This window comes from Miscanthus floridulus, chromosome 18, assembly GCF_019320115.1.
Source record: "Miscanthus floridulus cultivar M001 chromosome 18, ASM1932011v1, whole genome shotgun sequence".
Lineage (NCBI taxonomy): Eukaryota > Viridiplantae > Streptophyta > Magnoliopsida > Poales > Poaceae > Miscanthus > Miscanthus floridulus.
Genome location: NC_089597.1, coordinates 99,105,073 through 99,132,783, shown reverse-complemented (window position 1 = coordinate 99,132,783; position 27,711 = coordinate 99,105,073). Strand labels below are relative to the sequence as shown.

Here is a 27,711-nt window from a genome sequence, read left to right as displayed (position 1 = left end):
TACAGACGCGGATAGCCAACACGCGTCTGTGATAATGAATTGAAAAACAAAAAAAATATATAAATTCCAACGCCAGGTTCTTATATATACATCCAATATTAGGCAGATAACACTGTTTTTTTTATACTGATAGGCTTAATGTACATGGATAGAGCAGCTAATTTAAGTTTTGCTTGCTACACATTCACACTACTGTGATCTAGATAGATCATCGAGAGCAGCAAACCCTTTGCTTGCTATCTGGTTTTCGGCACCCTGATGAAAAAAGGCATATCAGCTCATGTGTGCTATAATACTAGCAAGCACATAACATAAAGTACCAAGGAATATATCATATTATTGGACCAGTAAAGTGGCTTAGAACAGATATAACATAACTAAGATCAATAACATAAGGAAATTGCAATGTACTTAAGAGTGTTTCACATAATACTATGACACTGATCCAAACACTACGAGTCTAACAGCAAGCTCAGTTCTACAGTTAGTGTCACATAATACTATGACACTGATCCAAACACTAATAAGTCCAAGTTCTGTTCTCAAAAAAAGGAAGACACATAACTGCTTGTAACCAGTTCTACAGTTAGTGTCACATTTACAGCAGCTAACTCAAGTTATTCATGGATTTTTATCAAACATATCAAAACCATCTCAAGAATGAAGTATTTCCAGAGAATACTGGAGTGTTTACCTGGTTAAACAGAAGCCCTCCAGCAAGCAGCAAGCCTGACGTGAGAGTGCAAGTCTGAAGAACAACTACTTGGGGCACCTGAAATTTGATCACAATAGCAACATATGCACTATTAACCTCAAGGCTTGTACTTGCACTACTTTTTAGGAGCAACAGAATATATCATATTATTGAACCAGCTTGTTCACAACTCAGAGCAACTTAGCAAAAATGGGGTACCCTGAACCAGCTTTGCTTTCTAAAAATTTGGTTGCCCTTCATTTTTAGTTATAGGAAATAACTGAATAGCTACAAACATTACTATGAACCAGTTACCAGTACATGATCCAGACCCAGGTCTAAACATGAGCAAATTAAATATGTCACTGGTAAAACAAGAAAGGAAGCCTAAGGAGTGGAGTTTAGAACACACTTTTGATATTTCAAGTCCAAATTAAATATGTCACTGGTAAAACCTCTAGTGATACTTTCCATGTACATACTTGATATCTTACCTTAGAAATCTATCTTCGAACTAGAGTCAATAGTAATCCTCTTGGCAGAAACAGTTCACTTGGATTGTCAACCCATCAATAGTAACACAGCTAACTAAACCTGCAAAAAAGGTAGAGAATTAAAAGGCAAGTGACCTGCTTGTTAAAAGAAGAGTTATCACTGTATTTAAGCTATGATGGTGCAGTAGTAAATATGATGCCCAACTAGATGGCCAACCTAAATTTTTTCATATGCTTCCAGGAATCAAATTACTAAAGTAAAATTACTCAAGTATCTAGTTGAAGAACACCAGCATAATAACATATTACTCCATGTTGGGGGAACTTAGCGCAGCAACAGACTCATTCTTAGGGTTCTTCTCCTTGAACTCCTTGCAGAATTCCTCCCTGCATACACATCCACCAAAAATAGATCGAACCAGTCCAAGATCCTCCTTGCAGTCAAATTACATGCTACCAAAATCTCTGTGTTGGATGGTAATCAAAGTATGAAACCAGAGAAGAATAAAGTAACATATAGAGACTTAGAAAGACACTAACCTGTCAGGTAGTCCTGAATATAGGCCAAAATCCCAAGAAAGACACTTCTCAAAATAACTAACTGCTGAAGTGAACTACAAGAAAGTGAGAACTTAAATATGCTCATTTCAACATACCTATGACTACAAATCATTCAGTTCATATATAAGTGGACTATATAAAAACACAAGGCTGTGCAGTACACTAATACTGAGACAGTAGAACACAAAGAGATATACCACAGAGACATGACCTGCTGCAGCTTAGCATCTCTATATACATTCTCTTCTTTGCACTCACAGAAGATAACTACAACACATAGATGAAAATTTTTGAACCTGGAGAGCACAGAATGACCTACCTGGCTGCAGCATCTGTTAGTCGCTGAATTCTCACTCTTGGTAATAGGAGAATTCTTACTCTTATCGAGAGAGGATGACACTAGGAGTTTGGGGCAATTTTCTCGTCTATTTCTCACACAAGCTCACACAAATGCCATACCAACCTGAGGGGTTGGGGTTACATATTTATAGGCTGCTAGCCAGCCAAGCATATGCCAAGATGCTAGTCTAAGATGCTAGTTTAAGATGCTAATATGCTGTCCTAGCTAAGATGCTGTCCTCTAGTCTAAGATGCTGTCCTCTAAGATGCTGTCCTCTAGTCTAAGATGCTGTCCTAAAAATAGAAAAACAGCCACAAGGACCATGTGAGCAACAACCAGCCCCACAAAGACCAGCCACACATGACTTATCCATCATTCTCCCCTAAGTCTTGTGCGTCGTCTTGTGGGAGAGTTGAACCATCCCGGTCCTGGAGCAGAGCTCAAGGAACTTGATCCTCCCAAGGGGCTTGGTGAGAAGGTCCGCAAGCTGGTCCTTGGTGTTGATGTAGTTTGCCTTGATGCTCCCTTCCTCCAAACAGCCTCGGATGAAGTGGTACCTCACCCGGATGTGCTTGCTGTGTTCGTGGAACACGGGGTTCTTTGCCAGGGCCAGAGCGGACTTGCTGTCCACCCTGAGCTCCACCGCTCTAGTGTCTCTGCCGAGGAGATCACCAAGCAGTCGAGCGAGCCAGAGCGCCTGAGTCGAAGCGGTGGAGGCCGCTATGTACTCGGCCTCGCAGCTGGACAGGGCCACCACCTGCTGCTTGACCGACTGCCAGCTAATGAGGCACTTGCCGAGGAAGAAGAGGATCCTGCTCGTGCTCTTGCTGGTGTCGATGTCGCCGGCGTGGTCGCTGTCGCTGTACCCGACGAAGTGTGCCGCCCCAGGACACATCGGGTAGTAGAGGTCGTGGTCGAGAGTCCCCGCAACGTAGCGGATGATCCTCTTCACAGCCTGCTGGTGCTCCGTCGTCGGTCGCTGCATGAACCGACTAACGTAGCCGACGGAGAATGCCAAGTCCGGCCGTGTGTGGGCGAGGTAGCGAAGGCTCCCCACAAGGCGCCGGTACTGTGTAGCATCCACCTCCTCCGTCGTGCTGTCGCGGCTCAGCTTCAGCCTCTCCTCCATCGGAGTGAGAGCTGGGTTGCAGTCGGTGAGCCCAGCTAGCTCAACGACGCGCTTGGCGTAGGCGGTCTGTCGAAGCGTGATCCCGGAGTCATCCTGGTGCACCTCGATTCCCAGGTAGAAGGAGAGAGGCCCCAGGTCACTCATCTGGAAGGTGGCCTTCATCTCTTCCTTGAATGCCGCCACCTCCGCATCCTTGGTGCCGGTGATCACCAAGTCATCGACGTAGACACCCACCAGCAGGGCATTTCCTCCATTGCCCCGTCGGTAGATGGCCGCCTCGTGCGGGCTTTGCTCGAAGCCCATCCCCTTTAGCGTGGAATCCAACTTGGCATTCCACGCCCTCGGTGCCTGCCGCAGGCCATAGAGAGCCTTGCGCAGGCGGAGCACCTTGCCCTCCTTGCCGGGGATCGCAAATCCCGGCGGCTGGTGCACGTAGACCTCCTCCTTCAAGTCGTCGTTAAGGAACGCCGACTTGACGTCCATGTGGTGAACACGCCAGCCCTCCTGGGCAGCTAGCGCATGGAGGAGTCGCACGGACTCCATCCGTGCCACGGGAGCAAAAGCGTCGTCGAAGTCGACCCCCTCCTGCTGCACGAAACCTCGTGCCACCAAGTGAGCCTTGTGCTTGACGATGGCGCCGGCTTCATCCCTCTTCAACTTGTACACCCACTTAAGGGTGATCGCGCGGTGACCACGAGGAAGGTCAGCAAGCTCCCAGGTGCGGTTCTTCTCAACCGCATCCATCTCCAACTGCATCGCGGCGCGCCATGCCGCGTGTCTCTCGGCCTCTGCGAACGACCGAGGCTCGCCGTCGTCACACGCAAGGTGCAACTACGCCTCCAGGTCCTCCAGGTCGTGAGGCACCAGTCCCGGCACCAACTGGTCGCCGAGAAGGTTCTCCATCGTACGGTACCGCAACGGCTCGCCGTCGTGGTACGCGTCGATGCGCTCCTCGTCGTGAGAGAGCGGAGTAGCGAGCTCAACCGGGCTGTGCTCGACACGAGCTGGTGTTGGAGTAGTCGTGCCCGGAGAGGTGCCTGTCTGTGCTGGAGTGCGTGGCGTTGCCGGCTGTGGTGAAGCCGGCGAAGAACTCATCGCGGCCGAGGTCCTGGCTGGAGAGCGTGGAGCTGTCGGAGTAGCAGGCGCCGGGGTCGGTGGAGGCTCGGGGACTGGGGTAGACGCGCTCGCCGAAGAAGAGCTGCCTACTCCCCCAGCTCCCTCGAAGTGGACGTACTCGACAGTGAAATCGTCGTACGTCGGAGCCGAGCCATCGTCCACCGCCTTGTCCCACGCCCATCCTCGCCCTTCATCGAACACAACATCGCGCGCCGTGCGCACACGCTGTGTCTTCGGGTCAAGGATGCGGTAGGCCTTCGAGCCCTCCGCGTAGCCGATGAACACTCCCGGAGTGCTCCTGTCGTCGAGCTTGCTGATGTGGCCAAGCTCCTTGGCGAACGCGAGGCAGCCGAAGACCCACAAGTGGGAGACCGCCGGCTTGCGCCCATGCCAAGCCTCGTACGGCGTCCTGCCGTCGAGCGCCTTGGTAGGCGAGCGGTTGAGGATGTAGACGGCCGTCACCACCGCCTCTCCCCAGAAGACAGCCGGCATCCCCCTCTACTTGAGGAGGGCCCGAGCCATCCCCACAACCGTCTAGTTGCGCCGCTCGACGACGCCGTTCTGCTGCGGGCTGTACGGCGCGGAGTAGTGGCGCTGAATGCCCTCGTCAGCGCAGTACGACGCGAATTCAGCCGCCATGAATTCGCCGCCGTTGTCGGTGCGCAGCACGCGCAGCTTGCGGCCGCACTCCGCCTCCGCAGCAGCCTGCGCACGTCTGATGGCGTCTACAGCCTCTCCCTTGCTGCCGAGGATCATCACCCACATGTAGCGGGAGAGGTCGTCGACGAGCAGCAGGAAGTAGCGTTGTCCTCCTGGTGTGGCCGGTGTCACCGGGCCACACAAGTCCCCGTGCACGAGCTCGAGCCTCTCCTTGGCTCGAAAGCTCGCCCGCTGGGGAAAGGGGAGTCGCCTCTGCTTCGTCAACACGCAGACGTCGCAGAGCTGCTCCACATGGTCGAGGCACGGCAGGCCTCGTACCATCTCCGTGGCACTGAGCCGCTTCAGGGCCTCAAAGTGAAGGTGCCCGAAACGCTCGTGCCACTGCCACGCCTCGTCGTCCCGACGAGCAGCGAGACAGAGGGGTTGTGCCACCTGCACGTTAAGGACGTAGAGTCGATTTGCGCTTCTAGATACCTTGGCAAGAAGGCGACGACGACGATCCCAAATCCTCATGACTCCGTCCTCAACCACCACACGTGAACCGTTCTCATCCAGCTGTCCCAAGCTGATGATGGAGTTCCTCAATGCGGGGATGTAGTAGACTCCGGTGAGCAGCCTGTGCTCACCAGACACGGTGGTGAAGATGACGGAGCCAACGCCCTTAATCTCCACGCCGGAGGCATCCCCAAACTTGACGGAGCCTCGAACGCTAGAGTCAAGCTCGATGAAGAACTCCTGTCGACCGGTCATGTGATGGGTGGCGCCGGTGTCGAGGCACCACCCGTCAGTCTTGTCGTTGCCGGAGCTGTCGCCGAGGAGGGCGTGTGCTTTTGGCTCATCGAGGTGGAGGAGAGCCGCTGCGGCCGGTGCCGCTGGAGGTAGCTCGATGCTGGCATGTGCCATGAACAGAGCCGGCTCCTCCTCCTCCGCCTGTGCGACGTGGGCCTGGCCGCGTCGTGGCTGTCGACAGTCCTTGGCCCAATGGCCAAGCTGGCCGCAGTTGCGGCAGGTGTCGTCTCGTGCCGGCTTGTGCCTGCCGGCGGCGCCGCCCTGGGCGCCTCCGTGGGCATCACCCTCGGCATGTCCTCGCGCCCCGGCCTGGGCGTCTTTGCGCGCCTTGCGCGGCTTGCCACGCTTGCGGCCGCCTGTCGCGGAAGAAGGCTCCCCCTTCCTCCGGTCACCCTGGCTGGCAAGCCACTGCTCCCGAGTGAGAAGGAGCTTCCCGCCAGTGGTGATGGGCCCCGAGAGGGACTGTGGCTCATCACTGTCGATGACCTTGAGGCGACCTATCGCCTCCTCGATCGACATCGTGGAGAGATCCAGCAGCGACTCAATCGAGCGAGCCATCTGCTTGTACTTCTCGGGGACGCAGCGGAAGAGCTTTTCGACAGCTCTCTCCTCGCCGTAGGTGTCGTCGCCGAACTGCACCATCTTCTGCAACAGAGTGTTGAGACGGAGAGCAAAGTCATCAACGTCCTCACCTGGCTTGAAGGCCAGGTTCTCCCACTCCTTGCGAAGTGCCTGCAGCGTGGACTTGCGGGCGCGGTCGCTGCCGATGCGTGCCGCAGCGATGGCGTCCCAAGCCTCCTTGGCAGTCCGCTTGCTGGTAAGCGAGAACTGCATCTCGGGCGAGACTGCAGCGATGAGAGCATCCAGCGCCCATCGATCTAGGTCGTAGTCGACGTCGCCGTACCGGACTGCCTCCAACATGTGCCGCACCTGGAGCTTTACCCTCATCACCGCAGCCCACTCGACGTAGTTGGTCTTGGTGAGGGTAGGCCACCCACCGCTGGGACCGACGTCCCTGACAACAGCCTGGAGCCCGTGGTAACCACGGTACCGATCCGGGGAGAGAGAGCCACGCTGCCTGTGAAGGCCGTGCTCTCCATCGACCCGTCGGTACCGATCCGGGGAGAGAGAGCCACGCTGCCTGTGAAAGCCGCGCTCTCCATCGACCCGTCCGCCACCGTTGCCGTGCGTGCCTCCTCCAGGAGCGCCGCCGCCGTGCGCGCCTCCTCCAGGAGCGCCACCGGCGCGTCCGCGCCTGTCTGGGCTGCCGCCGCGCTCATGGGCGTGCGCGGCTGCCCCAAGAGCGCCACCGCCATGCGCGCCTCCTCTAGGAGCGCCGCCAGCGCGTCCGCGCCTGTCTGGGCTGCCGCCACGCTCGTGGACGTGTGCGGCTGCCCACTGCGCCGCCCGCGCTCACGCTGCGTCCCTCTCTAGCAGCTCGAGGTCCGCGTCGGCGGTGTCATTAGCGGAAATGGAGCTGCCGATGCTGCCGCGCAGAGCCTCGACCTCCGCCGTCGCCGCACGCGCTGCATTCGCTGCCGCCGCTGCTTCCGCCTCCGCTCTGCCTGCTGCCAGCTCCGCTGCTGCTAGCCTCGACGCCCTTGCCGCCGCCGCAGCGGTCTCTGCCGCCGCTCGCTCGCGTTCCTCTGCCGCGGCAAGTTTGGCCTCCTGCCGACGCCGCGTGCTCGAGGCGACCGAGCGCTGAGACTGCCCTACGGACATGACGCGCTACCGGGGGGCTGCTGCGTGGGGAGAGGGCTGCTTCAGATGAGCTGGGAGAGGAGTGAACAGGAGCGGCCGGAGGAGCTGCTGCTGCCAACGGCTGGGGCTGTTGTGGGGCTGGGAGAGAAGATGAGCAAGAGATGCTCAGGCTACAGGATAATACGGCTCTGATACCACTTGTTAGTCGCTGAATTCTCACTCTTGGTAGTAGGAGAATTCTTACTCTCATCGAGAGAGGATGACACTAGGAGTTTAGGGCAATTTTCTCGTCTATTTCTCACACAAGCTCACACAAATGTCATACCAACCTGAGGGGTTGGGGTTACATATTTATAGGCTGCTAGCCAGCTAAGCATATGCCAAGATGCTAGTCTAAGATGCTAGTCTAAGATGCTAATATGCTGTCCTAGCTAAGATACTGTCCTCTAGTCTAAGATGCTGTCCTCTAAGATGCTGTCCTCTAGTCTAAGATACTGTCCTAAAAACAGAAAAACAGCCACAAGGACCATGTGAGCAACAACCAGCCCCACAAAGACCAGCCACACATGACTTATCCATCAGCATCGTCGATTCAGATTTCAGAAACTTTGGTGTTGCATCTATACCTTCAGAGCAGCTCCATTTGATGAGGTAAGGATAATCTAGCAGAGGGCAAAGCCATTGGAAAGGATATTGGATCATCAGTTTCCATTGCAGATACATGTAGCAAGATACAAAGCTAATGCGAGATCACTAAACCATAGACCCAATTGACATGGGTGATAACAAAAATCAAAGTTAGTAGGCATAATACATGTGCACACTTGTGATTACATCAGATCTGAATACAAATAGCTAAATAGCTCAAGTTAGGGTTCCGGTGCTCAATTTTGCACAGCAGGAAGGGAAGAGAAGGAGCGGGCATACCTGGTGTGGTGCGTTCCCGTCACCGGCAACGGGCCCGAAGAAGACATGGGAAGCTCGGCGTAGGGCGGCGGCGGTACCTGACGGACGGGCGCCGCCTCCTGCCTCTCCTCGCCCGCCGGCGGCAACCACGCCGAGGCTAACATGGTGTCCTTCCGTGTGGGGGAGAGAGGCGCCGCCGGCCGGATCTGGAGGACGGAGGCGGCGCCATCCAGTCTTGCACGGGGAGCCGGCGCCGTTTTCCAGGGGAGGAGTTGCGGAGGGGAAGGGAGAGGAGTTGAGGAGGGAGGCGCCGTCTGCCAGTCTGGCGGAGGGAGGCGCCGCCGTCTTCCGAGGGGAGGAGTTGCAGAGGGGAAGGGAGAGGAGGGGGACGGGAGTCGGGGGCTCGGTGGCTCGGTGGCTTAGGGCGGACGGGAGCGGACGCGAAGTGTTCGGTGCTCTGCTGGAATGAATAAAAATTTCGGATCCGTGGGATTGCACCAGTGGCGCGCATTGGCTCGCCGCGTCCATAGGTAAGCGATTCACGTTACAGACCCGTCCCAACTGCAACTACGGCGCGTTTTTCCAACTAGCGTATGTAGCAAGGGCTTGTCTGGAACGGAGAAACAAAACATACAAATGAAAAAAAATACAGAAACAAAGAGTAAAACAGATAATTGAAAAACACAGGAATTTTATTGGAGTTGTGTTTGAAACACAGGAATTGAAATATCTCAAAAATTTGAGGAAGCTAGAAATAAATCTAATTGCTTATACTAATGCACAGTGGTTCCACATGCTAGTTATTAAATGTACAAATATTGTGGTCTGTTGTGATCCACTCATTTCTTGTATTTTTTAATGCCTCGTCGGTGGAATCATGAAAGGTGGCTCTGGGGGCTCAGGTAGGTACCGCTAACGAGGCTCCTAGATCGCTATTAGCAAGTGATGAGGCCATCCTTCACGTGTAGGAAAATTTTCTCAGGGATTCAAGTGGATGTTTCCTTTCCTTCATTTTGCGTAGGAAACGAAGCCTTTCCAGAGGAAAGGGACGCCCAGTTCCTGCAATCCAAACACATGGTGACGCAAGCAAAATGGAGGAATCTTGTTCCTTTGAAATTCCTATGGCAAAACTCCAATCCAAACAGGCCCCAAACGTTTATTATAGACGCGTGTTGATCTTGCTATACCGGTGACCCCTGCTGACGACTTACTACAGACGCGCGTCGGGAAGACGCGTCTGTAAACTCGTACTACAGACGTGCGTTTGTGCTGACGTCTGTAGGTGCGCTGGTGGATATGTGGTTTTTTTTACATAGTGAAACTCTCACTAGCCCTTCGCTGATGCTAGATCGAACATCGTTAAGATAGTGAGAGGCCTAAGAGACATTATTCCAAAGTATTATCATCACCATCACCTCGACAATAACACCAGAAACTAAAACCTAGATCAACAAGGATTCACAAATCTAACCAAGAATTACAAAAAGAAGAAAAGGATCGTGTCCCTGCTCCTCTATCCAACGACGAGATCGTCGGTTAGGAGAGAGATGGGGGGCCAAGCGGTGGCCTAGAGGGCGGTGGCCAAATAGTATCTCAAGTGCATAGTAAAAACTATGTATTTAGAAAAGTCAAAACATCTTATAATTTAGAAATGATGGAGTACATCCATATTTTTGTATCAACTGAATATAAATATCCAAACTTGAATGCTGTTTTGTTGAATGTGAAATCGGACAACGTGGAATATCCATCCATATTCAATTTCCATCCCTATGCATTGGGTTGGTTGATATCAGCAAACAAGTCACAACCACTCATAGTGCTCGCCCCCCTCACATTGATCATTTGGTCTACTCCGCGGCTCCGCGCAGGGGACTTTCTTCTTGATTGCTTTCACGGCGGCTTGTCCATCTTTTCCAGGTGCGCGGCATCTCTCCAAGCTTTAGGTCTTCTCCAGGTTAGTCTTAAACCTTGCTTTCCGAGTGTTTTAGAATCTTGTTGCTTGAAAAAAATAATTTTGCACTGAAGTATGTACGCTATTCAGATCCAAAAAATAGTTTCGTTCGTACTCTAAAAGGACATGTTCATAGTTAGCTGTTGGCTCTGATAGTATTGGGCTGCTAGTTTCTTTCCCATTCTTCGCTTTCTAGATCAAAGCACCAAATTATTCAATGCCTACAAACACATTTCAGATTCACGCCAAAATTTAGTGCTAAGCATCTAAGATGAGTAGCAGCTGCACTGCAGCGGAGTACTGCACTTCAAATTTTCCCCTAGGTATTCGTTTAATCACCAGATGATGGATTTGTTTTTTCAGCGATACTTAATTGGAGCTAGTACATACACAACTGAAGTTGCATAGCTTCATGTTGAGGTATTTGTACACACAAAAAGATAGGTAGGGATTCTATAGAAGAGATATCATTCAGAGCCCTTTATAACTCTCACATCTGCTAGACTTACTCTCTGTGTAACAATTTATCAGGACAAGTTGTCTTAGTTGTCGGTCGTGTATTTTGACACAACTTACTTCGTCTACTTTTATTCAGCTTTCTTGGTTTCGCAAAATCATTGATAAAGAATATTTACGACTCACTGAAGGCACCCGTGAAAAGTCCTAATAGCTAGAGAGTGGGTGAATTGTCTATAAAAAATTCTACAACAACACTTAAGCAATGTGGTTAGTTAAATAAACGGCGAAGCGAGTGTTGCGCTAGCCTACTAAAAATACAAGCCACATATCACAATTCTAGTTGCTAGTCTTTATCCACACAATGGCTATGTCACTACACTAAGTTAGTGAGCTCTCAAAGACTAACTAAAGAGCCTCACTAACCACTAGACCCGACGCAAGCTAACTCTCAAAACTAATTATACTAAAGAGCTTAGCTTACACACTAGGAATGTAAATACAAGAGGGGATGGTGATGATTATACCGACGTGTCGAAGAGTGAGCCAGTCACAATGAATACCAAGAAATCCTCGTACAATGATGACACACGATTTTTTACTGAGGTTCACTTACTTGTCGGCAAGCTAGTCCTCGTTGTGACGATTCACTCATTTGGAGGTTCACGTACTAATTTGTATCACACGCCAACCTTGCAATCGGCTGCCGCATAACCAACACAAGATGAGGATCACACAAGCCACGAACAATCCACTAGAGTACCTTTTGGCTTTCTGCCGGGAAAAGGTCAAGAACCCCTCACAATCACCACGATCGGAGCCAGAGACAAGCACCTTCCTCCGCTCAACGATCCTCGCTGCTCCAAGCCGTCTAGGTGGCGGCAACCACCAAGAGTAACAAGCGAATCCTGCAGCAAAACATGAACACCAAGTGCCTCTAGATGCAATCACTCAAGCAATGCACTTGGATTATCTCCCAATCTCACAAAGACGATGAATCAATAATGGAGATGAGCGAAAGGACTTTGGCTAAGCTCACAAGGTTGCTGTGTCAATGCAAATGATCAAGAGAGTGAGCTTGAGCCGACCAAACATCTTTTATAGAGGCTCCATCGAAATAGAGCCGTTGGGCTCACTCAGCAGCCCAACTCGCGCTGACCGGACGCACCCGGTCCAGCGTCCGGTCGCGGGATCTTCGCCATGTATTCCGCCTTCAAATACGCGTCGCCCGATCTCCAACAGTCAAATCGCTCCCGCGCTCGCGTTAATGAAGGACCGGATGCGCCGATCCATTGACCGACGCGCCAGCCCCACGTCAGATGCTCACAGCGCCGCGTGCCTCCAACTGATGACCGAACTCGCCGATCAGCTCAGCCTCCCAACGTCAGGTCATTTCTAGAGAGTTCCCTGAGCGGCAAAATGCTGACCAGACGCGTCAGGTCCACCATGACCTGACTCAGACTCAGGGCAGCGTCCGGTCCTGCCTTCGCCTCTACAAGCCAAGTCTCGCGCTCGCCGTCAGCATACGTCACCTGTGGTCGGACGCAAGCCCTGCGCGTCCGGTCACAATCACTATGCTGCGTCCGGTCACAGACCAGACACCCTCGAGCAAGCCACCTTCGTTTGCAAATGACCAGACTCACCAACGCTGCGTCCGGTCACACCGAAACCGGCATCCGGTCACTATTTTTTAGAGAAAAAACACCTCCTTCACTTCACAAACTTTTTCACCCTTGCTTAAATGTGCCAACTACCAAGTGTTTCAACTTGTGCACATGTGTTAGCATATTTTCACAAATATTTTCAGGGGTGTTAACACTCCACTAGATCATAAATGTATATGCAATGAGTTAGAGCATCCAGTGGCACTTTGATAACTGTATTTCGATACGAGTTTCACCCCTCTTAATAGTACGGCTATCGATCCTAAATGTGATCACACTCGCTAAGTGTCTCGATCACCAAACCAAAAAACTTCTATAGATATCACCTTTGCCTTGAGCTTTTTATTTTTCTCTTTCTTATTTTTCAAGTCCAAGCACTTGATCATCACCATGGTCACACCATCATCATGATCTTCACCACTGCTTCATCACTTAGAATAGTGCTACCTATCTCATGGTCACTTTGATAAACTAGGTTAGCACTAAGGGTTTCATCAATTCGCCAAAACTAAACTAGAGTTTTCACCCTATACACGGGGAAACCAAACAGATGTTAGTTATCATGTGAAACTGCTTTTGCAGTCAGGATTTTGTTTAAAAAGAAATGGACAATGAGTTTAGCAGCTGTGATATACTCGGGAGTACTTTCTCCGTCCCCCCCAAAAATTGCAATGGTAGGATTGGACACGGAACCCAATGTACATGTGAAATTACCTAAATACCCCTATAAAGTTATGCCCCACCAAACTGTGCAGCAGTGCAGATTTCCTTCTCGCAGACAGAAGCATTTGGATGGAGCGCTCCGGAAGCCACGCGTGAGCATTGCAGGCTTGCAGCCCATGGCCCGTTTTTTTTCCTGGGTGAACGTCCTTGTTTTTTTCTTTTTTATTTAAATGAAAAATGAAAAGACGCTGCTACGCTGGGTTCTGACCAAGTAGACCCCACTAGCTGATACCCAGACTGTGCTATAAGTGTGCGTTTAATTTGGGAAAAAAAAATTGAACTCTAAGATTGCAATATTCTTGGGACGGAAAGAGTATGGAAGTTCAGGACCACGTAATCTACCCCTAGAATATTTGAGAAACATCACAAACAACTTCTCTGATGAGCGGCTACTTGGTGAAGGTGGTTTTGGCAGGGTGTATAAGGTAAGATTAAATCACATAGTTCGGACCTGTCAAATATATGTCACCAGACTATGCAGAAAATCATGCTTCTTTTAATAAGAGAGTTTAAACAGGGAGTGCTACCAAATGGTGAAACGATTGCTGTGAAGAAACTTAATTCGTCAATGCCTGAAGTTACGGATAAACAATTTAAGAATGAAGCATACCATCTTATGAGGCTTAAACACCCAAATATAGCGCTACTTGTTGGCTGGTGTTCTGAAACAGATAATAAATATGTTGAATACAATGGGAAATACATTTGGGCTGAGAAGTGGGAAAGATTGCTTTGTTTGTAGTACATGCCTAAAGGAAGCCTTCGTGAGTATCTTTCAGGTATAACAATTCAATATGGGCGTATCTTATTCATTTTTTTTATTACTTGAGACTGTAGTTTTTGTGGTTTCAGTATGCCCAGTTTCTTACAAATGCAGATGAATCTTCCCGACTTAATTGGGAGACACGGTACAACATAATCGAGGGTATTTGTTATGGTTTACATTATCTCCATGAAGCAAGGCACCTTAATGGCACTATTATTCACATGGATATGAAAACCTGCAAACATATTGCTTGACAACAATATGGTGCCTAAAATTGTGGATTTTGGCATGTCAAGATTCTTCGGTGAGGGGAAAACTTGGACTTGCACAATAAGTCATGTTGGAACATTGTGAGTCAGATGACTCTTGATATAGCTCGTTGTTTTGGAGATTGCTAAAATGATTTTTTTTTACAGTTGTCCCAAGGCTTCAAAGTTAACGCACCCATGTTGCAATGCAGGGTTACATGGCACCAGAATACATAAACAGAGGTTTAATCTCAACGAAGGCCTACATATTCAGTTTGGGGGTAATAATCATAGAGATAATGACGGGAGAGAGGGACTATCCAGATGAGCCCGGAATATCTTCCCAGGAATTTACTAAGCTTGTAAGAAAATTAATTTCAGCTTTCAAGGCTTCTTTGGAGAGTTGATGTTACTCTTTTTCCTCTGTAGTAATTCTATATTTTCTGTGCTTTTTTTTAGATATTTCAGCTGTAGCTCTGCTATATCATATAAGATATATTTTGTGATTTTACGGGTACTAAATAATTGGAGAGATAGGCTGCAAAAATCGCTGAGATATACATCACTAAAAATTGATTACCAGCAAAATAAGAAGATGCATTCAGATAGGTCTGGACTGCTTGAAACTTGATCGGAGGAAAAGACCAACAGTAAGCCAAGTTATCAAGATGCTTCACGGAACAGAAAGTGCATATCTTAGCGGCAGGAAAGAGGTTGTCACAGATAAACGAGGCGCGATCATATTTTGTTTTCTATTATACACGGATAACTGATTAACCATCGATTACTATCTGTAATTTCATTTCTCTGAAAAACTTGTTAGGTATGTATACAACTACACTGGGCGAGCACGTCAAAAGCACCATTAGAGAAGGAATGCCAATCATCAAGAAGGATAAGATCACTCCGCCTCATTAGAGCAAGTCCAACGATAGAGTGAAGTGTTTGCCATTAGCTAAGGTGTAATATCCAAGCTATAAATAGAAATTTATTATTTGTAAGAAACTTTTTTTTATTGTTATTTCTACCCATGGCTCACCTTCTCTTTCCTAATCCTCCTCACATTCACTTAATGTACGGACCCACCACTGTATCAGCTTGTTGGTTGCATGAGAGCCAAACTTTCTTCTCTTCTCCACATCAGCATTTACTTGGCTATAAGCCAATTATTGTACTCTTAGCTTCTGCATTGGTTGCAGTGGTGACTGAGGCTAGGACCTTTGTTTCCTCTGCGAAAGCCTCAGCTTATCTGGACATGTAGACATCGGGAATGTTTGGTTTCCTTGCCAGCTAGTGTAGTGCCTTGCCCAGCAATAAGTTTGAACACTAACTGCGTTTGGATCCTTTGCCCGCTGCCTCATCGCCTATGAAAGCAAGGTTTTTGCTTGCTAGCTTGGGCGAGCCAAATTGGCTCTTCTGACCTGGCAAGGCTAGGCCTTGCTCAGCGAGTTGAGGCAAGCAAGCCAGACAAGAGAACCAAGTTGGCTCTTCGCCCTCCCGATTGCCGAGTGGGAGGCGCACAAGGCCGTGTGCCTCATACACCTAAGACTAAGAGCATCTCCAACAGTTTTAGAAAAAAGAGCATCTTCAGCCGCTCTCAATACCGTTCATCAAGTCATTTATTTCTCCAACAACTCTCTATCTTTCTCTCTTTTTTATATCAATATTTCCTCTGTCTCCCCTCTAGTAAAAGGGAAGTTGCATCTTCGCCAGTAAACTGGGACCTACCCAACACTCACCTCACCTTCCCACTAAGGTTCGTCGTTGTCGATGCGGGACCCACGGGATACACTGCAAGGAAGAGAGGAGATCTAGTTTGATTAGGATTCCTCCCATGTAATCCTAGTAGTAATACTACCATGTAATCCTACTAGGACTCTACATTGTAAACCAACTAGGACTCTGGCCTCCTGACTATATAAAGGAGGGCAAGGCTCCTTAGATAGGGGAGTTAGAGACAACACTTTACAATCAATACAACGCAAAGGCTAACGCTGACTGGACGTAGGGCTATTACTCGATCAAAGATCGAGGGTCCGAACCAGGATAAATCGACTGTCTCTTGTGTTTATCGTCGAGTTCTGCATACGCTGAAGCCCAAACAATACTGCCCCAGAGACCCCCCGTGGCAGGCTATCGGTGGTGAAACATCGACAGCTGACGCGCCAGGTAGGGGCTTTCGGCGACTGTGCATCCGAGAGCTCGATGGACCTCGACAACATGATCTTCTCGATGGGATCAACCTTCATCTTCGGTTCATGGATCTACGAGGCGGACGACGATGGCAAGCTCCAAAGCCGTCTCCTCGAAGATTCGAATCACCATGAAGACCATTCTATTTCGGCGACTACGACAGATCAACTTGCTGGAAGATTCGCGCAGCTTGTGATATCTGATCCAACTCAGATTTCGCGGATTTCCGCATCCGACTCAAACTCAGGCTTCGCATCCGAGATGGAATCTCTACCGAGTTCTTTCGAGAAACCGAGTTCTTTTCCGAAAGGGCTCCGGAGCACGGCCTCAGCCTATCAAGAATACAACTCGGAGTACACTCAGAGTCTTTTCAAGAAGTCGGGTCCTTTTTCGTTCGGACTCCACAATATGGCAATGTCTTATCAAACACACCCCAAAGGATCCCTCGATCCGGTGCTTAGAATGCCACTAAAAGGAGCTCAGGAAGGTCTCGTACTAACTATAACATCTCAAGACTACATCGTCCACTGGCCAGGTTCTGTTCCTGAGGACAGCGGTACCCAACTAGTCGGCACGACGACGACAACAATTCTACCCTACCAAGGAGACTCGATCTGTGACCTTGAAGCCTCTACTAAAATCATCAACAACTCCGATAGTGTGGAAACCAACACCGATAACAGAACAATTCACGCACAAGAAGTATTCATGGTTCGCCGTCCTCGATCACCATTGGTCCCCCCAGAAGCACCCGACATCAGGTCATCGGATGAATCTGAGTCCAACATATCACCCTTTATCCAGGGGCACGATGGTGAGACCGAGAATCACAGGCAAGCCAGAGAAAGAAGAAACAAATTGAAACAAGGACGCCAACGCCGTGCTAGGCAGCCCAAGGAAGCTTGGATCAAATATGAGTTAGATCTGGCTGAGTACGATAGAAGAAAATCAGAACAAGAAGTCGAAGAAAGACGCACGGCGAATACACCCTACAATAGGATCCGAGAAGCACTAGAAGAACTCGGAGCGACATTACTTCCTAGTGAAAAACAGGAACAGCTCTGGGACCTTCTCCGGTCAGCAGCCCTAAGGACGCACGATGGAAGGACCCGCTCAAGACTACCTGCCAGGTCAACATCTCATAGGAAGGAAGATCAAAATCAAAGGAGGTCCGCTTTCGAGAGACTTGGACCAAGTGGGAGTCACAATAGAGAAAGTAGAAGGGACCATAGTCAAAACTACCAAATCGAACAACCAAGGAAGATCAGAAGCGAAGCACCCATTCAGACATCCCCACGGAACTACTCTCACCAAAACGACAGTTGGCAGGAAGGAGGTGCCGAATCAGAATACAAAGAAGCCAGAACGCATGATAGATTCCCCTGTTTTGCGAACAGACTTGCTTCAATATGACTACCTCACAAGTTCAAGCCGTCCAACCACTCTAAATATGATGGCAAGACCGAACCAAGGCAGTGGCTCAGGATTTACTCGTAGTCGATTGAACTAGCCGGAGGAGACGATGACATCAAGACCTTGTTCTTTCCCATGGCCCTAGAAACCATGCCCTCCAATGGTTCGACAAATTAAATCTAGGGTCAATCAGAAATTGGGAGAACTTGCAAAGAGTTTTCTGTGAAAATTTCATGGGTATCATTACGCACCCCATCACCCACACAGAATTAAAAGGACTCAAGCAAAAAGGGGGCGAAAGTCTCAGAGATTACTATCGACGATTTGGCGAACTACGTGCTCAAGTACATGACATCACCGAACGAGAAGTAATCGAAGCTTTCTCTCACGGAATCATGGCTAGGTGGCAATTTTAGGACTTCTGCAAAGAAAATCCGAGAAACAATAAAGAATTCAAACGTATAGTAGAAAAGATGATTACTGCAGAGGAGAAGACACGAGAAAGGTTCCCGGATAGAAACAACCGAGACAACCCGGACAAGCAAAATCATCGAAACATCGACAGCTGGCGCATACAAGTTGATAACTGAAGATGGAAAAGAAGTCAACAATACATGGCACATCAGCCAACTAAGAAGATTCTACGCATGAAAACAACTCAAGGGAGAATATATATACAAGCCACAAGAGATCAACATTCATGATCAATAAAGATGGTGTTCCTCGACAACATATGTCTTATTATGGCTTTCCCCAAGTTGTTTCCAATGAGCATACCGGCCGAGAGCAAAAGAGCTGAAAAGATGCTTGAGCCCGTCGATAAGGGTAGCTAATAAGCTAACACCCGAACCAAAAAGCAAAATGGCTGAAAATACGCCTGACCATATCGGCCGAGAGCAAAAGAGCTGAAAAGATGCTTGAGCCCGCCGATGAGGGTAGCTAACAAGCTAACACCCGAACCAAAAAAGCAAAATGGCTGAAAATACGCCTGAGCATACTGGCCGAGAGCAAAAGAGCTGAAAAGATGCTTGAGCCCGCCGATGAGGGTAGCTAACAAGCTAACACCCGAACCAAAAAGCAAAATGGCTGAAAATACGTCTGAGCATACCGGCTGAGAGCAAAAGAGCTGAAAAGATACTTGAGCCCACCGATGAGGGTAGCTAACAAGCTAACACCCAAACCAAAAAAGCAAAATGGCTGAAAATACGCTGAGCATACCAGCCGAGAGCAAAAGAGCTGAAAAGATGCTTGAGCCCGCCGATGAGGGTAGCTAATAAGCTAACACCCGATCCAAAAAAGCAAAATGGCTGAAATTACACCTGAGCATACCGGCTGAGAGCAAAAGAGTTGAAAAGATGCTTGAGCCCGCCGATGAGGGTAGCTAGTAAGCTAATACCCAAACCAATCCTAAGATGTTTCTACAACCAGACGAAAGCCAGACAAGCACTCAACAAATCAAGAAAGTTTGTCAAGACAACGATCTATAAAAACCAAGTTGTTTACACGGCGTAGATGAAAGCTAGACAAGCACTCGACAAATCAAGAAAGTTTGCCAAGACAACGATCTACAAATACCGAGTTATTTACACAGCGCAGACAAAAGCATGACAAGCACTTGACAAAATCAAAGACATCCAGGCAAAGTGTAACACCTCGGGTGTTAGCCTTGCATAACTTGACTTGCATAACATGAGCATGATCATCACGCATTCATAAACAAGCATTTACAATTGAAACATCTGATTGAAACATTTGCAACATTTACTTGTTATCGCATGTTTCATTATCATATGCAACCTTTCTCGTTATTTCATGTCTCCATGTGTATCTGCAAATGATCATGAATGAAAACATGTACTTGGTAGAAGTGAGTCACAAAAACATGTAACCACACTTGGGTTAGCAATTAGAACATTGTCATGAAAGTCACTTTTCTAAATTAAGCCTTTAAGGCATGTTTCATGTGATTGCACTAACTAGCTCTATGAGTGACTACTACATAAAATGATTGAATGACCTTGCAAATTGCTTAAACATGCTTAGGATATCATTATGAACAACTTTGGTATTTAGGGCTAGGGCTAATTTGGTCATTTAGTCATGGTTTGAGTATGTATCACAATTTCAAAGTGACATGTTTGACTAAAGTTGAACTAGGTGCTAGAGACCTTGCATGGAGGAGTTCACTAAAGCAATGTTGTAGTGTTTGACATAAGGAACAACTTTTATTTTTGGGTCATTGCATGATTCAGCTCCTAACATGTGTGAAATTGGATCACAAAAATCAGAAAAATCAACAATTCAACACTTAAGAAAATTTTCCAAGTCGTGGGTCACTGACCGACTGACAGGCTCACTTTGGGGGTGATTTTACTCAGTTTCAGTTGCGAATTAGCACGAGATCATTGAACAACAATTGTAGCTGGTACTTAGGACTACGAAAGTCATTTAGATCATTTACGAATTGGAGCCACGGATTAGCAGTAAAATCAACGTGAAAACCCGCTGTCAGGCTACTCCTATCGCATCTGAACTAACTGAATCGACCGGCACAGTGGCCGACCGGCTTCAGACACCGCGCGCCACGTGGAGGTCGCCATGGCCGCGCGTCGCCAGCGCCCTGACCGCGTCGGCCACGACGCGCCTGAGCGCGGCATTATCACGCCAGCACCCGCCCGCTCCCGTCTGCGCCCTCAGTTTCGCTTTCCCGCTCCTCCTTCGCCGTCCGCAGCACCCACAAGCGCAGCCGCCGAGCTCCCGCAGCGCCACCGTCATCATTGACGGCACAAGCCGCGCCTAGCCGCTTCTCCATCACCGCAGCTGCATCACCGTCTCCCCAGCAACCCCGTGCCTCCTCCCGTGCTCGCTGACAGAGCTCGGTAAGCCCCAACGCCATGCAAGTGCTCGCCGGAGCTTCCCCGCCGCGCCCGTCACCGTGGCTGGGGCACGTCCCTCCACCATAGACCGCGTAGCCGTGCGCATTAGGTTCGCCTGAGCCTAGGGATACTCGTCCGCGCCCCTTTGTGCCTCGCCGTGGCCTCTACCGGCGTACCGCCGTAGTCCAGCCCCGCCGCTCCACCATGGCCGCCGCCATCATCTCTAGAGTCGACAATAGGGCCGGCCAACTGGTTCATTAGACGCGCCAGGTCGAGTAGGTTGCTCGGTGAAGATGTCACCGCCGGCGAAGCTCGCCGTCGATGAGCCGTAGCCACGCAATGCCAAGCAGCGCCGCTGCTCTGTTTCGTCTCGATGACATGTGGGTCCAACTAACGTGTGGGTCCCACCGGTCAGCGACAGCAGTGTTGAGGGCTAGTTCAAAAATTCCAGATTCAAGTGTGATTTGTGATTTTTGTATCTTCAGTTTGGTAGCTCCTAAATTTGTGAAATAAATTTTGTAGTGTTCCTTAGGAAGTGTAGTATTTAGGAAAAATATGTTCTTGACTTGTACAGTAGAAATTTTTGGATATTTAAATAGGGATTTGAAATGTGCTTTTAAATGCATTCAAATTTGTTTATTTTATATCTAGAGTTCCTGTGATCCAAAAATTATGAAATTTTTGTGGTAAGCTAGTCTTAGCATATATAAGCTCTGGTAAAAATTTGAGGACCAGTGCATGGGTAGATTTATAGTTATAGATTTTTCTTTTATGGATAGTCAATCCTTGCATGAATTTTCATAAATTAATTATGAGTCCAAAATTCATGAAATTTGTTGGAGGTAATCCTAGTACCATATGGATGTTAAGAAAAATAGGAAATCTGTTGCTTGACACTTTTCAATAGGATTTTCCATTTATGCTATTTCAAGCCTTGCTTCCTTGTCATTTTTGTATAGAATGTTCTACATGGTAAAATGACATGAAATTTTTATAGTAGTCCTTTGACAGAATTAGTAAGGCACTGTAAATTTTTGAGAATTTATGAAGTGTATCTGATATATGTTTATTATTTAACCTAGATATCTAAATAAAATAATAAAGACAATTAAATAAATAGTTTGGGCTTCACCATTATATTATCTTAAATGTATTTGGTATGCTTAAACTGTTGGTAGATTCTATGTTTTCAAATTTTGAATGATTACATAAAGTAGAAGTATTATTACTTTATATTGCACATTAAATAGTTTCCGGACTGATTCTAGAGTTTGATGAGTTGCATGTTGAAACTGATGTGTACTGTAAAAATGGTTAATAACAAAGTTGTAGAGAATTTGATAAGCTTTCCAAAAAGTCCAGGATCACTGGATTTGGGTTTGTAGAACTCCAGTTATGAGTGAAACAAGTAGCTGCTATTTTATGGTATAATCGATGCATTATGGAAGTAGATAATTAAATAACCGAGAAGAGATATGGACCTACTCAATAAACATGATGCACTTGTTAACATATATGCATTCGTAATACTTATGCCATACTCATGCATCTAGGATCGGAGGAAGAGATCATGTTACTGGAATTCGAAGAAGCAGAGGAAGGGAACCAGCAGGAGGATCTGCAAGCCACAGCTCCCGAAGGCGTGGAGCAGAACCCTGAAGAGCTTCCGGAGTGTCCTGACCACCGCCCTACTTCCTTTCTACGAGGCAAGCCCCGGAGCATTATAAGTCTCCCAGTAATTTGCAAATGTTTACTTACGTAATTATGGTTGATGCATTAGGTTATAAGAGTTGAATGAAACCACTTGATGCATGTACATTCCTTGTCCAGATATTACACCTTTAACCGGTATAGGTCCAGGATCGAATAAATGCTTAGCCATGCTTAGACCGGTAGAAGTCGGGTGATATCCTGTCACCTGCGAGATGTAGGTGGATACCGGAGCACGGTTGGCTATATCTACCATCGTGGAACTAAACCATGAGGTAAAAGTAAATCAAGACTGGACGGGAGGTCGATAGAGAAGCAACAAGACATGGAGGTCTTGGGTGTGGATCTATCCCCGTCTGTGTCGATCAAGGACCGTACCGTTGTTGGAACTTTTGACAAGATTGAACGCATGCCTCTCACTTAGCTGGCCGGATAACTCGTTCCGACCATGAGGCCGAGTAATTCAACTCAGGCCAGGAATCGTTCTGTTGTGTGCTCCTTCCGGGGAACGATCAGACTGAGCCCAAGGTAAGCTTGGCCTGAGCATCCTGGCATCTGGTGTTCCAGACTGTGCGGCACAGTACAGACCCGCGAAATGTGTACCGGAGTTGTACCAAAGGTGACCTAAGGCTATCGTGGCTGGTAGACCTGGGTTTGTGTTAGGAATAAATTCCCAGCTGGTTGAAATCGATTCGAATCGCCGTCTCTCCCGGATAGTGAGAAACTTGACTAGCTCCAACATCGTAGTAACTGTGTATGAAACATGATGGTTCGGATGAAAATGGAATTACAATACCTACTATGGTTACTATTGTATGCTTCTAAATGATATACCACATGTTTGGCACAGGATAGTTGCTAATCTAGAAATGGATAGTTATAATTAACTTGATAAAGGAATCATAATTGTACAACGGGTCAATTGCCTTTTTATGCAAAATGTTGTCAAGTTACGTCCACTTATACAGCCTTACATAATCCTTGGAATCATTTTATTTCTGGTTCATGACGGGTAAGTCTAGCTGGGTACCTTCTCGTACTCAGGGTTTATTTTCCCATTATTGCAGATGGCACTGTGTATCATGGGTATTGCAAGAGTTGCTTCTATCCCGTCGTGGATGAAGAGTAGCCTTGGGCAGGCTTCTTTAATAATTCCTATCTTTGCTTTTGTGGACCGTGATCTGGTTTGGCACTGTATCAAACTATGTTGGAAAACTTTATCTTCGAACTTAATTGCTTCCGCTTTATTTATCAAACTTGGTTTGTAATAACTTTTATTCGTACTCTGATGATGAAAAGTATCTGTGAACTTTATGTAATATGTGGCATGTATGTTGAATCCTGTACGATCTTGGTTGTTGTAAATCGTTTATCGAGACCCGTCGTGGTACTCGATGGACTATCGGGTTTATATGGGTTCAAGTATAATAGTGCGACCGCTTGCGGATTGCCATTGTACTTGTATTCTTATAAATTAGTCGGTTCTGCGACAGCTGGCATCAGAGCAAGATTCAACGTTAATTGTCACAAGTGTATTTAAAACAAAAGTTTTTGTTTTCCAAAAACCCTTCTCTAGCAACTAAGGTTATATAATAAGTATTTGAAATCTAAAGTGTGCCAGTGATCACTTTCCTTATGCCCAAATTAGGGACTATTAGGTGGCTATTTAAGTACTAACATGGGGGTTTTTTACTTCGTCGTCCATACGGCGTGCTATAGTATGGATGCCATTCACTTGAGTGGTAATGTATGGATCAAATGCCTCTACGCCAAGGTAAGATGAGTGTATGACCGCAAGATGGTGAGCATGCGGTCGGGAAGAGTTAGCTTTGGTACGGCTATGTATACATGCTTGCATGTGTATATGGTACGTATTTAATTGTGGGTTAAATTATTATCGGGTAGATTGATACGGAAGTATATGTATGGGTATACATATATGAAAGTATTTACAATTACATTCTGCATATTTCATTATGGGTTTAGGGCTGAAATGAAATTTTTATGCAGGAACACTAACAACGAAACGTGTAGCTCGACTAGTTACGCTATTTATGAGAGAACGTATGTATGCCACCGTGTCTACCGTTAGAAACAAATTTTTTCCTAAGTTTGTGAGGACATACGGCACGAGCATGCATCATGTTAAATTACCATTCACATGATTACATTGTTCCTCCCCTTATAAAATTCTTACTCGGTTATGTAACTCTTATCCATTATGGCATTGTCTCACCAAGGGGGTACATGTTAATGTGCAGATGGCACGCACCAAGCAGACCGCTTGCAAGTCCACCGGAGGCAGAGCTCCTAGCCGTCAGCTTGCTCCACATACCCGTCAACGTCACACGTTCCTTGGAGAGTTTGGGATGCCTACACTCTTGTGGAGAGTGCTCAGCTACGTAGGCTATCCTGATGGAATGGAACCCTGCTACTTCTGGGCCGAATGAGCGGTTGAGAGAAGGTCCTCTTAGTTACTGTGGAGGCCATTGTTCATCCCCGAGGTGATGATTCTGAGTGGACAGGCTGGTGTTATGAGTCAACTGGCAGGACTGCTGAAGAAGCAGCTGGCAGGGCAGCCTTTGGGATCCTGAGGGATATCATGATCGTTTTCCCTCAGGAGCTGGCAGCCGCTTGGTTGGAGTCTTTCCGAGGGGCAACCCCTCCACTGACTCATGGCAGCAGGCAAGAGGAAGATCTTTGGAGATTGGTGTAGCAGAAGGGCAGAACAGCGATAACCCTTCCATGAGCGCCATGTTCGCAATGATGAGAGTGTTAGATGGAGTTGAAGGTAGCCTCAGACGTGTGTCTGGTGCTCTTGGTAATGCCCACGAGGATCGACGTCAGCTTCAGAGGGAGCACGACGCTAAGATTGAGAGGCTCACTGAAGATATGACTCGGTTAACTCACCAGCGAAATGCAGCCTGGACCAGGGAAGATGTCCTGAGAGCTCGACAGTTTGAGCTAGTGCAGCAGCTGGCCAATGCGGAAGAATACAACGATAATTGAACTCTAAGATTGCAATATTCTTGGACGGAAAGAGTGGGTATTCAGGAACCACGTAATCTACCCCTAGAATATTTGAGAAACATCACACAACTTCTCTGATGAGCGGCTACTTGGTGAAGGTGGTTTTGGCAGGGTGTATAAGGTAAGATTAAATCACATAGTTCGGACCTGTCAAATATATGTCACCAGACTATGCAGAAAATCATGCTTCTTTAATAAGAGAGTTTAAACAGGGAGTGCTACCAAATGGTGAAACGATTGCTGTGAAGAAACTTAATTCGTCAATGCCTGAAGTTACGGATAAACAATTTAAGAATGAAGCATACCATCTTATGAGGCTTAAACACCCAAATATAGCGCTACTTGTTGGCTGGTGTTCTGAAACAGATAATAAATATGTTGAATACAATGGGAAATACATTTGGGCTGAGAAGTGGGAAAGATTGCTTTGTTTGTAGTACATGCCTAAAGGAAGCCTTCGTGAGTATCTTTCAGGTATAACAATTCAATATGGGCGTATCTTATTCATTTTTTTTATTACTTGAGACTGTAGTTTTTGTGGTTTCAGTATGCCCAGTTTCTTACAAATGCAGATGAATCTTCCCGACTTAATTGGGAGACACGGTACAACATAATCGAGGGTATTTGTTATGGTTTACATTATCTCCATGAAGCAAGGCACCTTAATGGCACTATTATTCACATGGATATGAAAACCTGCAAACATATTGCTTGACAACAATATGGTGCCTAAAATTGTGGATTTTGGCATGTCAAGATTCTTCGGTGAGGGGAAAACTTGGACTTGCACAATAAGTCATGTTGGAACATTGTGAGTCAGATGACTCTTGATATAGCTCGTTGTTTTGGAGATTGCTAAAATGATTTTTTTTTACAGTTGTCCCAAGGCTTCAAAGTTAACGCACCCATGTTGCAATGCAGGGTTACATGGCACCAGAATACATAAACAGAGGTTTAATCTCAACGAAGGCCTACATATTCAGTTTGGGGGTAATAATCATAGAGATAATGACGGGAGAGAGGGACTATCCAGATGAGCCCGGAATATCTTCCCAGGAATTTACTAAGCTTGTAAGAAAATTAATTTCAGCTTTCAAGGCTTCTTTGGAGAGTTGATGTTACTCTTTTTCCTCTGTAGTAATTCTATATTTTCTGTGCTTTTTTTTAGATATTTCAGCTGTAGCTCTGCTATATCATATAAGATATATTTTGTGATTTTACGGGTACTAAATAATTGGAGAGATAGGCCTGCAAAAATCGCTGAGATATACATCACTAAAAATTGATTACCAGCAAAATAAGAAGATGCATTCAGATAGGTCTGGACTGCTTGAAACTTGATCGGAGGAAAAGACCAACAGTAAGCCAAGTTATCAAGATGCTTCACGGAACAGAAAGTGCATATCTTAGCGGCAGGAAAGAGGTTGTCACAGATAAACGAGGCGCGATCATATTTTGTTTTCTATTATACACGGATAACTGATTAACCATCGATTACTATCTGTAATTTCATTTCTCTGAAAAACTTGTTAGGTATGTATACAACTACACTGGGCGAGCACGTCAAAAGCACCATTAGAGAAGGAATGCCAATCATCAAGAAGGATAAGATCACTCCGCCTCATTAGAGCAAGTCCAACGATAGAGTGAAGTGTTTGCCATTAGCTAAGGTGTAATATCCAAGCTATAAATAGAAATTTATTATTTGTAAGAAACATTTTTTTTATTGTTATTTCTACCCATGGCTCACCTTCTCTTTCCTAATCCTCCTCACATTCACTTAATGTACGGACCCACCACTGTATCAGCTTGTTGGTTGCATGAGAGCCAAACTTTCTTCTCTTCTCCACATCAGCATTTACTTGGCTATAAGCCAATTATTGTACTCTTAGCTTCTGCATTGGTTGCAGTGGTGACTGAGGCTAGGACCTTTGTTTCCTCTGCGAAAGCCTCAGCTTATCTGGACATGTAGACATCGGGAATGTTTGGTTTCCTTGCCAGCTAGTGTAGTGCCTTGCCCAGCAATAAGTTTGAACACTAACTGCGTTTGGATCCTTTGCCCGCTGCCTCATCGCCTATGAAAGCAAGGTTTTTGCTTGCTAGCTTGGGCGAGCCAAATTGGCTCTTCTGACCTGGCAAGGCTAGGCCTTGCTCAGCGAGTTGAGGCAAGCAAGCCAGACAAGAGAACCAAGTTGGCTCTTCGCCCTCCCGATTGCCGAGTGGGAGGCGCACAAGGCCGTGTGCCTCATACACCTAAGACTAAGAGCATCTCCAACAGTTTTAGAAAA

At 47.3% G+C, this 27,711-nt stretch overlaps 1 long non-coding RNA gene and 2 pseudogenes across 2 annotated transcripts; 2 read left to right on the top strand and 1 right to left on the bottom strand.

The window, feature by feature from the left end:
* Window positions 1-15: 15 nt before the first annotated feature.
* Window positions 16-2,076, bottom strand: LOC136523071 (uncharacterized). 2 transcript variants are annotated; one of them, XR_010776084.1, is made up of 5 exons: window positions 1,729-2,076; window positions 1,498-1,575; window positions 1,189-1,288; window positions 695-772; window positions 16-255 (listed from the first exon to the last, which is right to left on the bottom strand). It is a non-coding gene; the product is annotated as an uncharacterized lncRNA (long non-coding RNA). The 2 variants fall into 2 exon arrangements; XR_010776083.1 differs by having other exon boundaries at window positions 1,498-2,076.
* An 11,122-nt stretch (window positions 2,077-13,198) lies between these two features.
* On the top strand, window positions 13,199-15,119 carry LOC136524252 (cysteine-rich receptor-like protein kinase 44; annotated as a pseudogene).
* Window positions 15,120-23,460: 8,341 nt separating this feature from the next.
* On the top strand, window positions 23,461-26,539 carry LOC136524251 (cysteine-rich receptor-like protein kinase 40; annotated as a pseudogene).
* The last annotated feature ends 1,172 nt before the right edge of the window (window positions 26,540-27,711 follow it).